Below are 16,027 nucleotides of genomic sequence, written 5' to 3'. Positions count from 1 at the left end.
TGACATCACGGAAATGGCATGTCCTGAGGCGGGGAGTCTCTGCGCACACAAACAACGTTAGTGCACTTTATCCAGAGTCACTAGCAGTAGAGATTAGCAAAGAATTAAAAATTTAATCGAGTTCGCTTCACAATGGCTCTTTCACTCTCTCCATTTCTTTCTAGCAACGAAAACGTTGCCGGCCGGAGTGGCCGAGCGGTCCTAGGCGCTACAGTCTGGAACCACGCGATCGCTACGTTCGCAGGTTCGAATCCTGCCTCGGGCATGGATGTATGTGATGTCCTTAGGTTAGTTAGGTTTAAGTAGTTCTAAGTTCTAGGGGACTGATGACCTCAGAAGTTAAGTCCCATAGTGCTCAGAGCCATTAGAACCATTTTGAACTAAATACTTACTTATACTTACTATTTTTGAAATGTTTTCAAAAGTAATGAAATCGTTAGTACCTGTCACATAAACATTCGAAAAAGATACACTCGCGACACGAAGGACAGCTAAGGAATGCGAGCTTAGCGAAATTACATCCTTCCTTTCGACGGTTCACCGAAAAACAGACTTGGTTTACATTTAAAGATGTTTATTTTGGGGGATCAATTTTGATGTGTACCACGCATACAACAACATTGCCCGAAAAATTGATGCTGAAAGTTTATCATGAATTATGGTGTGAATAGTTGTTACATCCGCGCGGTTGTACGGTTCTAGCTGAATTTCCACAAGCATATTGCAATTCTGAAGACTCCAAATAAAGTGTTTAACTTGGCGACAAAAATAAATGTCACCCGGTTGGCACACAAGCTTGTAATTCAGCAGTAATTACCATTCACGTCGGTTGACCCTGGCCACCTACAGACGCGCTATTATACGTGACAGTACTAGTTTCTCCATCCAAGGAATCGAATATCAGGAAAAATCTGGTCTTAGAAACATATGGTTTTGAAGTGTACTCAAGAGTCAATTTTAATATCTCAATTTACGGGATTTGGAGCAAGTGACGGTATCGAGTTCGTTAAACTATACACCTCTTCTATAACCGAAGATCAAATTAATCATTATTTCCGTATAAGAGCAGAAAAACTTCACGTTACAATTTTCCAGACGCTGTGACAGAATATGGCGCCGTGTACAGATCCATTACGGCGACAAGAGGTCGTTTTTGTCGCTTATTCGATAACATACATCGAATGCTCGTCTTCGCAGCATTCATAGTCGGAATACAGCAGGGCTTAAAATTTAAATTCTTCAAATGTCCAAGTGGTTTGAGAAATTTTTTCGCGTGCTTTGTTATTATTCCTTACCGATTTAGCCTACTTATCCTAATAACCATCTTATTTCTATAGTTTTGGAATGGAAAAAATAGAAAGGAAAACAATGCGTTTGGGAATCGAACACAAGTTCTCTGTTCCCCAGCCGAATTCCTTAGTTGCTACTCCAGTGGCGCTTTCGTTCCATGGCATTTACCTTAGGTGTACATCAGCGACAGTTAAAAAGCCGTTTTCCTCGATTTCGAAGAAAATGTGTGCACGGACCCCATATATGCTGAAAAAAGTGCTCCTTTTTTAATCACCCGTCGATCTCGTCAAATTTGAATCGACAGCAGATCATGAATTTTAGGGGTGGTTTTCTCAAAACGGCGGAGGTGGGAGCGGGGAGCAGGGGGCGGGGGCGGGGCGGCGGTTGTTAAGCCAAAATATCTTAGAGTTTTTCTAGGTTGGACACAAGCGACCTGCCATTTATGAACCGAATTGGTTTGCCGTGTCTGAGGCCTGCCACTCGTGAGATACACTTGGAAACCTGCCGCCCCGCTATTGACAGGTTCCTTTCCAGATGCTTCGCAGATTCGTAGCTGTATGTAGGTGTTACAGCTTTCGTAAGCAGTCCACGATGCGTCAAAGCTACTGTAGATTCATCAATAGTTCCTTGTGTTTTTTACTGTTTCTCGCCAGAAGACTTGCCTGTACACTCTACCTCTCACATTACAACTACTCTGCTCAAAACAATAGGGTATCTGGTGAGATATCATACACAACAGACATATGGTAACCTATTTTATTCAGATATCGGCAACAATTGTAATTCGTGTGTGACACAGTACGATATTTTGCTGTCTTAACTCTTTACTTGAGGTTTACATGGCGTTTACGTAGAGCGAGGCACCATGAGGCTACCACAATAGAGAAAAGTCATTCTCGTTGCCCTCTAAAAGGGTGTGTGATCACCTCGGATGGCCAGTACAGTTCCACACCTGCGTGACATGGACAGTATATGGTTATCAATCAGCTCTTGAGGGTTATTTGTCCTTTCTTCCATAAGTGCAATATATAGCTCTGCAACCATTGTGGGAGGTGCTGGCCTGGCTGCAATGAGTCTGACAAGTGCATCCAGACGTGCTCATTCGCGTTTATGTCCGGTGAACCAGTTGCCACTCCATTCGTTCAATTCCCTCACCTTCAAGCATGGTGTCCATCAGTGCAGCTCTCGTCCGGCTGAACATAAAATTTTGGCTCATCTGTGAACAGCGCCGAGCACCATTCGTTACGACTCCAATCCCGATGTTCTCCGCCCAGTTTCTGCGGGGTGTGTCGTGGTTTTAATGAGACACACACCATAGTCCTCTGTGCGTATAGGACACATTCCCGAAGGCGATTTCGGATTATTTCTGTTGATTTTGCGCGTACTGTAACTACCTGGAGGGTGCGTTGCGAGTTGCATTCAGCCTCTTGTCTCGACGGTCTGTTAACCGGTCATCTCTTGCTGACGTTACCTATGCACAACCTTGGCCTTGCCTTCTTTTAACGGTTACCGTTATCTGAAATCGCGTCGAGATCCTGAAAATTACACTTTGGGATACTCCAATAGCTGCATCCACCTCCACCTTTGTCCGTCCCGCTTCCTACCGTCCTATGGCTCTCCATGGCATAGCTTCGTGTAAGTCAAGATTTTGTTGCATTGCATGACCTGCTCACTACACTATTTGAACCCAACTGCTTGTGCAATTCGTTAGGTAGGGTAAACACAAGTCAACACCAACCCCCTCTGCAACAACTTTCCATTATTATCACCATCTCGGTAACCGTAAAGTTGTTGTCTCCAGTCCGTAGAACCGAAAGAAGGACGTCGTAACATTTAAGTTCATTCTTCCGATGACAATACTTCAGAATCTAGATATCTCAACTGATCCCCTAATTGTTTTGACCAGTGTACTTTACGTCTAAAAAATTCCTTTTACACTTTCATTGGTAAAGCATGCGATTTGGAACTTTGAATGCGTCAGAATATAAGCCTTATTAAAGTTAAATCATAATAACATTTCTAAAGTATCGAATTATATAGGCCAGATTAACGAGCATGTTACATATTTCGCGAGGTTATTGTATATGTAAAAATAAACCCTAAGAGCCATATCAACGTAAGTCCAATTTTTGATCATTGTGGAACTGGAGATAGTTGAAGTCTAGAAGCATCCACGAATGAATACGAAGATAAGTTTGATATTACTTACCGAAATATTATGTAGGGGCAGATGACTGATCCATCCATAGAAGAGGTGTGACGGTTCTCCAACAGGTGGTAGCACTGTGTCGTTACACCGAGGCAGCAGCTGCAAGCATACACAGTGTGCTTGGATCAGTGAGCAGTAGTGAGGCCGTGTGGGTGTGGTGTTTGACTTTTGTAATAGAGCAGAACCATTGTGTCCATGAGTATCAGCATCCCGCATACACTCACCCATGCAGAATATGTACGAGTGCTGTAAGGGCAGTGCCTGTGTGGATGTGACGGAATACCACAGACGTTTCCCTGATCGACTAACACACTGTGCCAAAGTGTCCGCCAGGGTTTCTCAAACATTACATGAATCCAAAACAACTCCCAGTGTATACGTAACATCGGAATGTGAGACCGTCTGGTCAGTTGAGGAAGGGAAGACATTATTGCAATGGTTCAACAAAGTCCCACCGCCTGCACACGGTGCATTACGCGTCAGCTCGATATTCAACAAAGGCGAGTGTGGCGTACTTTACATTCCTAAAGCTTGCACCCATTCCGTGTGCACCCTGTGCTACATCTGCGTCCAGGTGACTCAGTAAGCAGACAACAATTTTGTGAATGATTGGCTGTACACCGAGACGTCGTACAATACAGTTTATCTACAGATACGGCTACATTTACTCACAGTGGTATCATAAACACCCACATTTTCTCATACATGGGAGCTGGAGAATCCATATAACACTAGTGTGGTACGTTGATAACCTATTGATAGGCCCTGTATTTCTCCAAAGTTGAATGACAGCCGCAGCATACGCACATTTCCTGATATAAGACCTACCCGCACTTTCGGAAGACGTAACATTAGAGCAATGATGGCAAAAGTACCTGCAACATGATGAATTACCGATTCACTGTATCAGACAAATATCTGAATATCTGAATAACACTTTTCCTCAAAGGTAGTTTGGCCGTGGCGGACCCACTAACTGGCCAGCCAGATCACCCGACTCTACTCCATTATACATATGTTTATGGGGCTGGTTAAAGGGGGATGTCTACGCTACGAAGGCAGATACACGCGAAGAGCTTGTCACTAGCATCACCGACGCTGTTGCTCGCATTAAAGACTGCCAAGATGGTGTTCGAGTTGTAATACTCTCCATCGAAAAATAAATGTCGTGTGACTAGGGTACCCCGTCGGGTAGACCGTTCGCCGGGTGAAAGTCTTTCGATTTGACGCCACTTCGGCGACTTGGGCGTCGATGGGGATGAAATGATAATGATTAGGACAACACAACACCCAGTCTGTGAGTGGAGAAAATCTCCGACCCAGCCGAGAATCGAACCAGGGCCCTTAGGATTGACATTGTGTCGCGCTGACCACTTTTTTTAAAATCTTATTTTGTTCGTTTTTGTTCGTTTTATCTGCTCGGGGGGGACGTCGCAAGACACCCGTTTCATTTCGTTGTTGATCCATTAACTCAGTTTTTTATTACAGATGGCAGCTAAACCTCTGACCGAACACGCTGAGTTACCGTGCCGGCAACACTCAGCTACCGGGGGCGCACACTCTCCGACGGTTTGACTAGTGGATTGAGATGGATGGGAGACTTTTTGAACACCACTTGTAGGATGAATCAGTCATCTGTCCCACCATTATTCTGTCCACCACAGTGTCCATACAGTTTATCGGCAAGTAATATTCACGCTTGTTTTCATAATCGTTCATGGCTGCGTGGACAGAGCCACGGACTGTCCTACCAAGGGGCTCGCATAGACTCCCAGCTGGGTCGGAGATCTTTCTCCGCTCGGGGACTGAGTGTTGAGTTCTCTATATCGTCATTATCTCAACCCCATCGACACACAAGTCGCTGAAGTGGCGTTAACTCAAAAAACTTGCGCCAGGCGACAGGTCTACCCAACAGGAGACCCTGGCCACACGACATTTCCATTTCTTTCCATGGATGTAAGTAGTCTTTAACTCGCTCTAGTTCCATAACGATAGAAAATCGGACACATTTCCGCAGGACTTTTTCGGTCTATTTTCTCATGTAGGATCAACTCACAAATTATGTGACATTCCTCCTGAATCACCTGTGCAAGCACTTTTTCGACTCTTGCTACATAGAATAGACGTAAATTTATCATATTACGCATTTAAAATGACATTATCAAGTGCACTTAAAAGCCGAAATCCGACGCGGACTTAATAAAGCTCGTATTAGCTACTTGGGCGGCAATTCATTAATCACGCTAAATACTGTTCAGCTCCGCCTCACCAACGAAATCTTTAGTGGTAGTGCACTTCAGACCAGGGAAGGATGGGAAAGCAAACTAGACATATTCTACTGGTTAAGGCGAGTCATTTAAACTCCAGGAAACATAAATCTGTCACATTAAAACTGAGTGCCGGACCGAGACTCGAACTCGGCCACTTTGCCTTTCGCGCGGAAGTGCTCTACCATCTGACCTACCCAAGGACGACACACACCCCGTCCGCATAGCTTTACTTCTGCCAGTACCTCGTCTCCTACCTTCCAAACTTGACAGAAGCTCTCCTGCGAACCTTGCAAAACTAGCACTCCTGGAAGAAAGGATATTGCGGAGACATGGCTTAGCCACAGCCTGGGGGATGTTTCCAGAATGAGATTTTCACTTTGCAGCGGAGTGTGCGCTGATATGAAACTTCCTGGCAGATTAAAACTGTGTGCCGGACCGAGACTCGAACTCGGCCCGTTTGCCTTTCGCGCGCAAGTGCTCTACCATCTGAGCTACCCAAGCACGACTGCCCCGTCCTCACCGCCCTACTTCCGCCAGTACCTCGTCTCCTACTTTCCAAAGTTCACAGAAGCTCTCCTGAGAACCTTGCATATGGTTTTGACAAATATGCATATGCTAGCCAAGCTTGCAGGTTACTGTGTTGTATTTGACCTGATACGGCCCCTGTGCAATGTCCTCTATAAGCTGCGCGGATCAGTCGTGGTCAGTGCACTGTTCTGTGTAGTTATGAGTGCATGATGTTGGATTGAATACGAACATGAGCAGAGTGGTGATGCTCGTATGTCAGGTGCTTTAGTAAACAAGGGAGCCGAAGTGTCCTTTGTTTCAAGAAACGACTTCCGAAAACGTATACCGCATGTAGGAAAAGCGGATAAACTTCACACACTAAGCCACAACGCGGACCAATGTGTGTGTCGATTGATTTTGACAGACGGTCATTAAAGGGGATTATGATGAAAAATAAGAGAACGACAGCTTCAAACGTCACTGCAGAACTTAATGTCGCACTTATGAGTCTGCCACCACCAAAAATAACACGAGGGGATGACCATATTTCATACACTGTGTTACACATTTAATGTGTTGTATTTTTGGTGTTTGTGTAGTTTTGCGCTACCCCTGTACCTGTGCTTACTAATACTTCTTCAGAAAGACCTGCTTCCACAGAAGAGGATCTCGTGTCCCAAATGGAAATTCAAATTTGTGATAATGCTTTCTACCGCGTCGTCAACACATTTTCTGCTTGCAATAACTGCGCCTCTCGCGATTCGTTCCGTCGGATGTGACCGCGTTTCGACCTCTGTCAAAGGGAAGGCAGGTATGCCGCCCGCCGACTACCCCGCTTGAGCGATGTTATATTACCTCAGCGTGTGAGCGTTGCGTTTCTTTCGCGACAGCTATGAATATTTATCACGGCTGCAGGTCTCTTGGCCGCTGGAAAACGTTTATCCGAATGACTGTATAATCGCCACACATTTGCATTTGTTTACATAGGAATCGCTTACTCTCTCGGATTATACCCCAAGGCAAAAGGAAGACTGCTTTTTCTAGAATACCTTTAGAGTCTATGCAGGCGAGTAGCTCAGATCCAAACGAGTTTACCTGAAATTAGGGTCTTTCGTTAATGTGATACATTAAATTACTTGTTCGTTGAAAAATATTTTCTTGCTAAACATTCCAGCGACAAAGAAGCTGCTACAGCTGCTGTTCTCTTCACTGGGATGAAAGAACGGTGAAGTTGTGGCTTTTGTTATTCCTTGCAGCTTCGCAATAGCGGTCTTTTGTTTTTCATTTCGCTGAGACGAGGCGATAACGGTTTGAGATAGCAGTATCAGTCTTCTGATTGTTTTGAGGCAGCCCGCCGTGAATTCCTTCCTTGAGCCAACAGCTTCTTTTCAGAGTAGCACTTGGGACCTACGTTCTCAATTATTTGCTGGATGTATTCTAATCTCTGTCTCTCTCCACAGTTGTACCACTACAGCTCCCTTTAATACCATAGAAGTCATTCCCTGATGTCTTAACAAATGTCATCCTGTTCCTCCTTCTTGTCATTGTTTTTTATATATTCCTTTAATCTCGGATTCTGCGCAGAGCCTCCTCATTCCATACATTATCACTTCACAAATTTGCAACATTAGTTTGTAACACCACAGTTCAAATGAGTTAATTCTCTTGTGTCCCGGTTTTCCCACAGTCCATATTTCACTACCATACAGTGCTGTGCTTCAAATGAACAGTCATAAATTCCTTCCTCAAATGAAGGCCTATGTTTGATACCAGTAGACATCTCTCGATGAGGAACACCCTTTTTGCCAGTGCTGATATGCTTTCGACGTCGTCCTTGCTCCGTTCGTCATGGTTTACTTTGCTGCCTAGATAACATCATTCCTTAACTTCATCTGTTTCGTTATCACCAATCCTAATGTTAAATTTCTCGCTGTTGTCATTTCTGCTACTTATCACTAATTTTGCCTTTCATTGATGTATTCTCAATTCCTATTCTGTGCTCATTAGATTGTTCATTCCATTCAATACATCTTGTTACTGTTCTTCAGTTTCACTCAGGATGGCAACGTCGTCAGCAGATCTTACCGTTGCTATACTACGACCCTCAATTTTAATTCCACGCTTGAACCTTTCTTTTATTTCTGTCATTGCTTTTTCAATGTGTACAAGGCGTTTCTTTAAGAGCGTGCAAAAATTTAACAGGACATAGAGGATGCTTTCCTGAACAATTTCAGATAGAGAGCTTGAGGTTGGTGTGTGGTGTGCGTGATGTAAGACCTTCGGTACACACAGATTATTTGAATTGTCGCTCTAACGAAGTAGGCGAGTGTCAGCAATATGTCTCGTGGTCTTATTGTGGCGTGTTTATCTTCTGCCGTTAGGTCAGACGATACAAACGCCACTTGCACAGAGTAGCAGATTGAAGGTGACCAACTTTAAACAGAACTTGATTAATTTTCACACACATTTATTAAAATAATAAAAAGCATAGACATTACATAACTTGATTCTGGATTCTGTCTACAATTGACAATCTCAAGTTCCTTTGGTCTTGGTACGTTAATCTTATTCTCACATATCTCTGATACTTGACAAAGTGTCTATTCATTTATCTTCATGGCTACGTACAGGAACATGGTAATCTTATTAGTCGCAGACTGAAAGTTGACTATAGACTGGTACAGACTAATGCAGACTGGTACAGACTGGTGCAGACAAATGCAGACTGACTAATTGGAGGTCTGCACACTCGTTATAGTACCTCGTGCGTTCATGTATCACTGCGCGAGTGTGATCCACGAGGAGAAAAGGTTCTACGTTAGCAGCGATCTCATTGGCTACGTTACATATTAATACGCGGATCGGCGGAAGCAGAATTTGGTACGTCTCTAAGGCAGCGCCATCTCGTAGTGCGGAGACGGACGAGCGCTGCGCCTGCGCTGTTGTGCTTAGCGGGGCGTGCTCTAGTGGGAAATTTGTGTACGCGCTGACTACGCGGAACTATGTACAGAACGTGATGAAGCCAACTTAAGGAGATATGAAAGTAAACTTATCTACCACTTTGTCTAGCATTACTGTTTTCCAGCTTATTTACAACTAAAATGAGTACAAGTTTATATGTTCTGTGCTGTTTATTCACACGTACATCCTTCATTTCCTGCAAGGAAACAAGGAGGACAGTTTCATTTGACAGTATCTTCCATCTGCCGTCCAGATGGCCACTTGTACTTAAGGATCGTGCAGAAGATTCCTACTTGAGTTGTTGGAGAACATACCCTTAGCTGTTTGTGAGAGGATGTCGAAACAAAGTGACGGTGCACCGCCTCACTTACTGTGGATGTCGGCAAGCATCTCAATGCTGTACTTCCTGGTCCCTGGATTGGAAGGGGAGGTCCTATTCCATGGCCTGTGAGGTCAATTGACCTGAATCCTCTTGATTATTTCGTATATGAGACCCCAGTGCATACGGAGATGGAATTAGTTGACAGAATTGTAGCAGCCTGTGATGTGATTCGAAACACACAAGAGGTATTTGTTCGCCGTTGATGGCCGTCAACATCAACACATTTTGTAAGATAAAGTACAAATATTGCGTCCATTGTGTTAGTGATTGTATTTTCAATTAACTGTAACTAACTAATGTAAATAAAAAAAGGACACATTAATGAAATTTGATTCCTTTTGTACACTTAAGCTGGCTTCTCCGACCCCAGGTTCCCTACCTCACATTGTTCAGTGGAGCATCTTCTTTGTCCTACTAAATTGTTGCACGCTCTTACGGAAACACCCTGTAGACTGAAGAGTAATGGCGAAAGAATACATTAATGCCTTACACCCTTTAAAATTCGAGCACTTCGTTCTTAGTCCTCCATGCTTATTACTCCCTCTTGGCTCTTGTATGTATTATATATTACCCGTCTTTTCCTATAGGTAACCCCTATTTTCCTCAGAATTTCGAACATCTTGCACCATTTGACATCGTCGAACGCTTTTTCCAGGTTGGAAAATGCTATGAACATATCTTGATTTTGAGGGTTGAATAACACTCAGGTGGTTTTTCGTTCTACTGATTTTTATTTGTATATAAGCCCGAAAACTAGTTCATACAAATAAAAATCAGTAGAATAAAAAACCGCCTATGTGTTATTCAACCCTCAATATGGAATTGTTCTATCAAGAAGCGACGGGATAATCCATAAATAAGTATCTAGATTTTCATTAGTGTTGCTTCCATTATCAACCGCGACGTCAGAACTTCCTCTTTGCTGCCTTTATCTTTCCTCTAGCCAAACTTATCGTCACCTAACAGATCCTTAGCTTTCGTTTCCATTCTTATGTGTGTGTGTGTGTGTGTGTGTGTGTGTGTGTGTGTGCGTGTGTTTGTGATCCTTGTCTGCAATTTTTATGCATGACATGTTAAGCTGATTTTGCCATATTTCTCACATCTGTCGGCTCTTGCAATCTTCGGAATTGTGTGGATGATGTTTTTCCGAAAGTCTGATGATATATCACCAGACTCATACATTCCACACACCAACATGAATAGATATTTTTTTCCATTTTCCCAATGATGTAATAAAACCTGATAGATTGTTATCTATCCCTTCTTCTTTGTTTGGTCTTAAGTCATCCAAAGCTCTTTTAAATTCTGATTCTCACACTGGATTTCCTATCTCCCCTACGTCGACTCCTGTTTCTCCTTCTCTCATATCACACAAGTCTGCCTTTCATGGAGACATTTCCACCTATCCGCTCTCTCCTCTGCATTAACAGTGGAATTCCCATAGACTGAGCGAGGTGGCGCAGTGGTTAACACACTGGACTCACACTTGGGAGGACGACGATTCAAACCCCCGTCCAGCCGTTATGATTTAGGTTTGGCGTGATTTCCCTACATCGCTTCAAACAAATACCGGGATACGTCCTTTGAAAGAGCACGGCTGAGCTCTTTCCACGTCCTTTATAACCTGATGGAACTGATGACCTCGCTGTTTGGTCCTCTTCTCCAAATCCACCAGACTAACAAGCCAACCAACTTGCATTGCATTCTTAGTTCGAAAAGTTAATTAGTGCCAAATCTCACACGCGTCAGGAAGTTCAAGAAACAATGTGTCTCTCCTTGTACTTCTCTTATTTTTATCGAAAAAATTGAGATGCTGTTCTGATACAACAGAATTATGTTCTCAATCTCTTTACGGCAATACATAACGAGACAAAATAGAAAATAAATTATTCACGATGAAAATTCTAAGGGCCTTACCAGGAAATTAACTGGCTCTAATTGCCAATATCAAAAATTTCATTTCAAGTGCCATTAATACACAAATCAAAAAAAGGTTTGCATCACCTCAGTTCCGAGAGTTACGGAACCTGTACAGAAAATTGGAACAGAGATCAACATAAACATCCATCATTTATGCCCTTTCTTTTGCTCACGGAAACCACACATTGCACGTTGTACCACCATACAGCGAGACCTTCAGAGGTGGTGGTCCAGATTGCTGTACACACCGGTACCTCTAATACCCATTAGCACGTCCTATAGCATTGCTGCATGCCTGTATTCGTTGTGGCATACTATCCACAAGTTCACTGTTCCCATTCGTCAACGGCGATTCGGCGTAGATCCTTCAGAGTTGTCCATAAATAGCTCTTTTCAATCTATCCCAGGCATGTTCGAAAGGGTTCATGTCTGAAGTACATGCTGGGCACTCTAGTCGAGTGACGTTGTTATACTAGGGGCGCGAATTGTCGTCCATGAAGACGAACGCCTCGCCAATATGCTGCCGATATGGTTGCACTATCGGTCGGAGGATGGCGTTCACGTATAGTACAGCCGTTATGGCGCCTTCCATGACCACCTGCTGCGTACATCGGCCACCACAAAACATCAGCGAATCTCCACCTTGCTGCACTCGCTGGACAGTGTGCATAAGGCGTTCAGCCTGACCCGGTTGCCTTATAACACGTCTCCGGCGATTGTCTTTTTTTTTTGGTCATCAGTCTACTGACTGGTTTGATGCGGCCCGCCACGAATTATTTTCCTGTGCTAACCTCTTCATCTCAGAGTAGCACTTGCAACCTACGTCCTCAATTATTTGCTTGACGTATTCCAATCTCTGTCTTCCTCTACAGTTTTTGCCCTCTACAGCTCCAGTACCATGGAAGTCATTCCCTCATGTCTTAGCAGATGTCCTATCATCCTGTCCCTTCTCCTTATCAGTGTTTTCCACATATTCCTTTCCTCTCCGATTCTGCGTAGAACCTCCTCATTCCGTACCTTATCAGTCCACCTAATTTTCAACATTCGTCTATAGCACCACATCTCAAATGCTTCGATTCTCTTCTGTTCCGGTTTTCCCACAGTCCATGTTTCACTACCATACAATGCTGTACTCCAGACGTACATCCTCAGTAATTTCTTCCTCAAATTAAGGCCGGTATTTGATATTAGTAGACTTCTCTTGGCCAGAAATGCCTTTTTTGCCATAGTGAGTCTGCTTTTGATGTCCTTCTTGCTCCGTCCGTCATTGGTTATTTTACTGCCTAGGTAACAGAATTCCTTAACTTCATTGACTTCGTGACCATCAATCCTGATGTTAAGTTTCTCGCTGTTCTCATTTCTACTACTTCTCATTACCTTCGTCTTTCTCCGATTTGCTCTCAAACCATAATGTGTACTCCATAGACTATTCATTCCGTTCAGCAGATCATTTAATTCTTCTTCACTTTCACTCAGGATAGCAATGTCATCAGCGAATGGTATCATTGATATTCTTTCACCTTGTATTTTAATTCCACTCCTGAACCTTTCTTTTATTTCCATCATTGCTTCCTCGATGTACAGATTGAAGAGTAGGGGCGAAAGGCTACAGCATTGTCTTATACCCTTCTTAATACGAGCACTTCGTTCTTGATCGTCCACTCTTATAATTCCCTCTTGGTTGTTGTACATATTGTATATGACCCGTCTCTCCCTATAGCATACCCCTACTTTTTTCAGAATCTCGAACAGCTTGCACCATTTTATATTGTCGAACGCTTTTTCCAGGTCGACAAACCCTATGAAAGAGTCTTGAGTTTTCTTTAGCCTTGCTTCCATTATTGGCCGTAACGTCAGAATTGCCTCTCTCGTCCCTTTACTTTTCCTAAAGCCAAACTGATCGTCACCTAGCGCATTCTCGATTTTCTTTTCCATTCTTCTGTATATTATTCTTGTAAGCAGCTTCGATGCATGAGCTGTTAAGCTGATTGTGCGATAATTCTCGCACTTGTCAGCTCTTGCCGTCTTCGGAATTGTGTGGATGATGCTTTTCCGAAAGTCAGATGGTATGTCGCGAGACTCATATATTCTACACACCAACATGAATAGTCGTTTTGTTGCCACTTCCCCCAATGATTTTAGAATTTCTGATGGAATGTTATCTATCCCTTCTGCCTTATTTGACCGTAAGTCTTCCAAAGCTCTTTTAAATTCCGATTCTAATACAGGATCCCCTATCTCTTCTAAATCGACTTCTGTTTCTTCTTCTATCCCATCACACAAATCTTCACCCTCATAGAGGCTTTCAATGTATTCTTTGCACCTATCTGCTCTCTCCTCTGCATTTCACAGTGGAATTCCCGTTGCACTCTTAATGTTACCACCGTTGCTTTTAATGTCAACAAAGGTTGTCTTGACTTTCCTCTATGCTGAGTCGGTCCTTCCGACAGTCATATCTTTTTCGATGTCTTCACATTTTTTCTGCAGCCATTTCGTCTTAGCTTCCCTGCACTTCCTATTTATTTCATTCCTCATCGAATTGTTTTTCTGTATTCCTGATTTTCCCGGTACATTTTTGTACTTTCTCCTTTCATCAATCAACTGAAGTATTTCTTCTGTTACCCATGGTTTCTTCGCAGCTACCTTCTTTGCATCTAAGTTTCCTTCCCAACTTCTGTGATGGCCCTTTTTAGAGAGGTCCATTCATCTTCAACTGTACTGCCTACTGCGCTATTCCTTAGTGCTGTATCTATAACCTTAGAGAACTTCAAACGTATCTCGTCATTCCTGAGTACTTCCGTATCCCACTTCTTTGCGTATTGATTCTTCCTGACTAATGTCTTGAACTTCAGCCTACTCTTCGTCACTACTACACTCCTGGAAATGGAAAAAAGAACACATTGACACCGGTGTGTCAGACCCACCATACTTGCTCCGGACACCGCGAGAGGGCTGTACAAGCAATGATCACACGCACGGCACAGCGGACACACCAGGAACCGCGGTGTTGGCCGTCGAATGGCGCTAGCTGCGCAGCATTTGTGCACCGCCGCCGTCAGTGTCAGCCAGTTTGCCGTGGCATACGGAGCTCCATCGCAGTCTTTAACACTGGTAGCATGCCGCGACAGCGTGGACGTGAACCGTATGTGCAGTTGACGGACTTGAGCGAGGGCGTATAGTGGGCATGCGGGAGGCCGGGTGGACGTACCGCCGAATTGCTAAACACGTGGGGCGTGAGGTCTCCACAGTACATCGATGTTGTCGCCAGTGGTCGGCGGAAGGTGCACGTGCCCGTCGACCTGGGACCGGACCGCAGCGACGCACGGATGAACGCCAAGACCGTAGGATCCTACGCAGTGCCGTAGGGGACCGCACCGCCACTTCCCAGCAAATTAGGGACACTGTTGCTCCTGGGGTATCGGCGAGGACCATTCGCAACTGTCTCCATGAAGCTGGGCTACGGTCCCGCACACCGTTAGGCCGTCTTCCGCTCACGCCCCAACATCGTGCAGCCCGCCTCCAGTGGTGTCGCGACAGGCGTGAATGGAGGGACGAATGGAGACGTGTCGTCTTCAGCGATGAGAGTCGCTTCTGCCTTGGTGCCAATGATGGTCGTATGCGTGTTTGGCGCCGTGCAGGTGAGCGCCACAATCAGGACTGCATACGACCGAGGCACACAGGGCCAACACCCGGGATCATGGTGTGGGGAGCGATCTCCTACACTGGCCGTACACCGCTGGTGATCGTCGAGGGGACACTGAATAGTGCACGGTACATCCAAACCGTCATCGAACCCATCGTTCTACCATTCCTAGACCGGCAAGGGAACTTGCTGTTCCAACAGGACAATGCACGTCCGCATGTATCCCGTGCCACCCATCGTGCTCTAGAAGGTGTAAGTCAACTACCCTGGCCAGCAAGATCTCCGGATCTGTCCCCCATTGAGCATGTTTTGGACTGGATGAAGCGTCGTCTCACGCGGTCTGCACGTCCAGCACGAACGCTGGTCCAACTGAGGCGCCAGGTGGAAATGGCATGGCAAGCCGTTCCACAGGACTACATCCAGCATCTCTACGATCGTCTCCATGGGAGAATAGCAGCCTGCATTGCTGCGAAAGGTGGATATACACTGTACTAGTGCCGACATTGTGCATGCTCTGTTGCCTGTGTCTATGTGCCTGTGGTTCTGTCAGTGTGATCATGTGATGTATCTGACCCCAGGAATGTGTCAATAAAGTTTCCCCTTCCTGGGACAATGAATTCACGGTGTTCTTATTTCAATTTCCAGGAGTGTGTATTCTGATCTGAGTCTATATCTGCTCCTGCGTACGCCTTACAATCCAGTATCTGATTTCGGAATCTCTGTCTGACCATGATGTAATCTAATTGAAATCTTCCTGTATCTCCCGGCGTTTTCCAAGTATACCTCCTCCTCTTGTGACTCTTGAACAGGGTATTCGCTATTACTAGCTGAAACTTGTTACAGAT

This window comes from Schistocerca nitens, chromosome 8, assembly GCF_023898315.1.
Source record: "Schistocerca nitens isolate TAMUIC-IGC-003100 chromosome 8, iqSchNite1.1, whole genome shotgun sequence".
Classification (NCBI taxonomy): domain Eukaryota; kingdom Metazoa; phylum Arthropoda; class Insecta; order Orthoptera; family Acrididae; genus Schistocerca; species Schistocerca nitens.
This window is presented reverse-complemented; position numbering follows the sequence as displayed.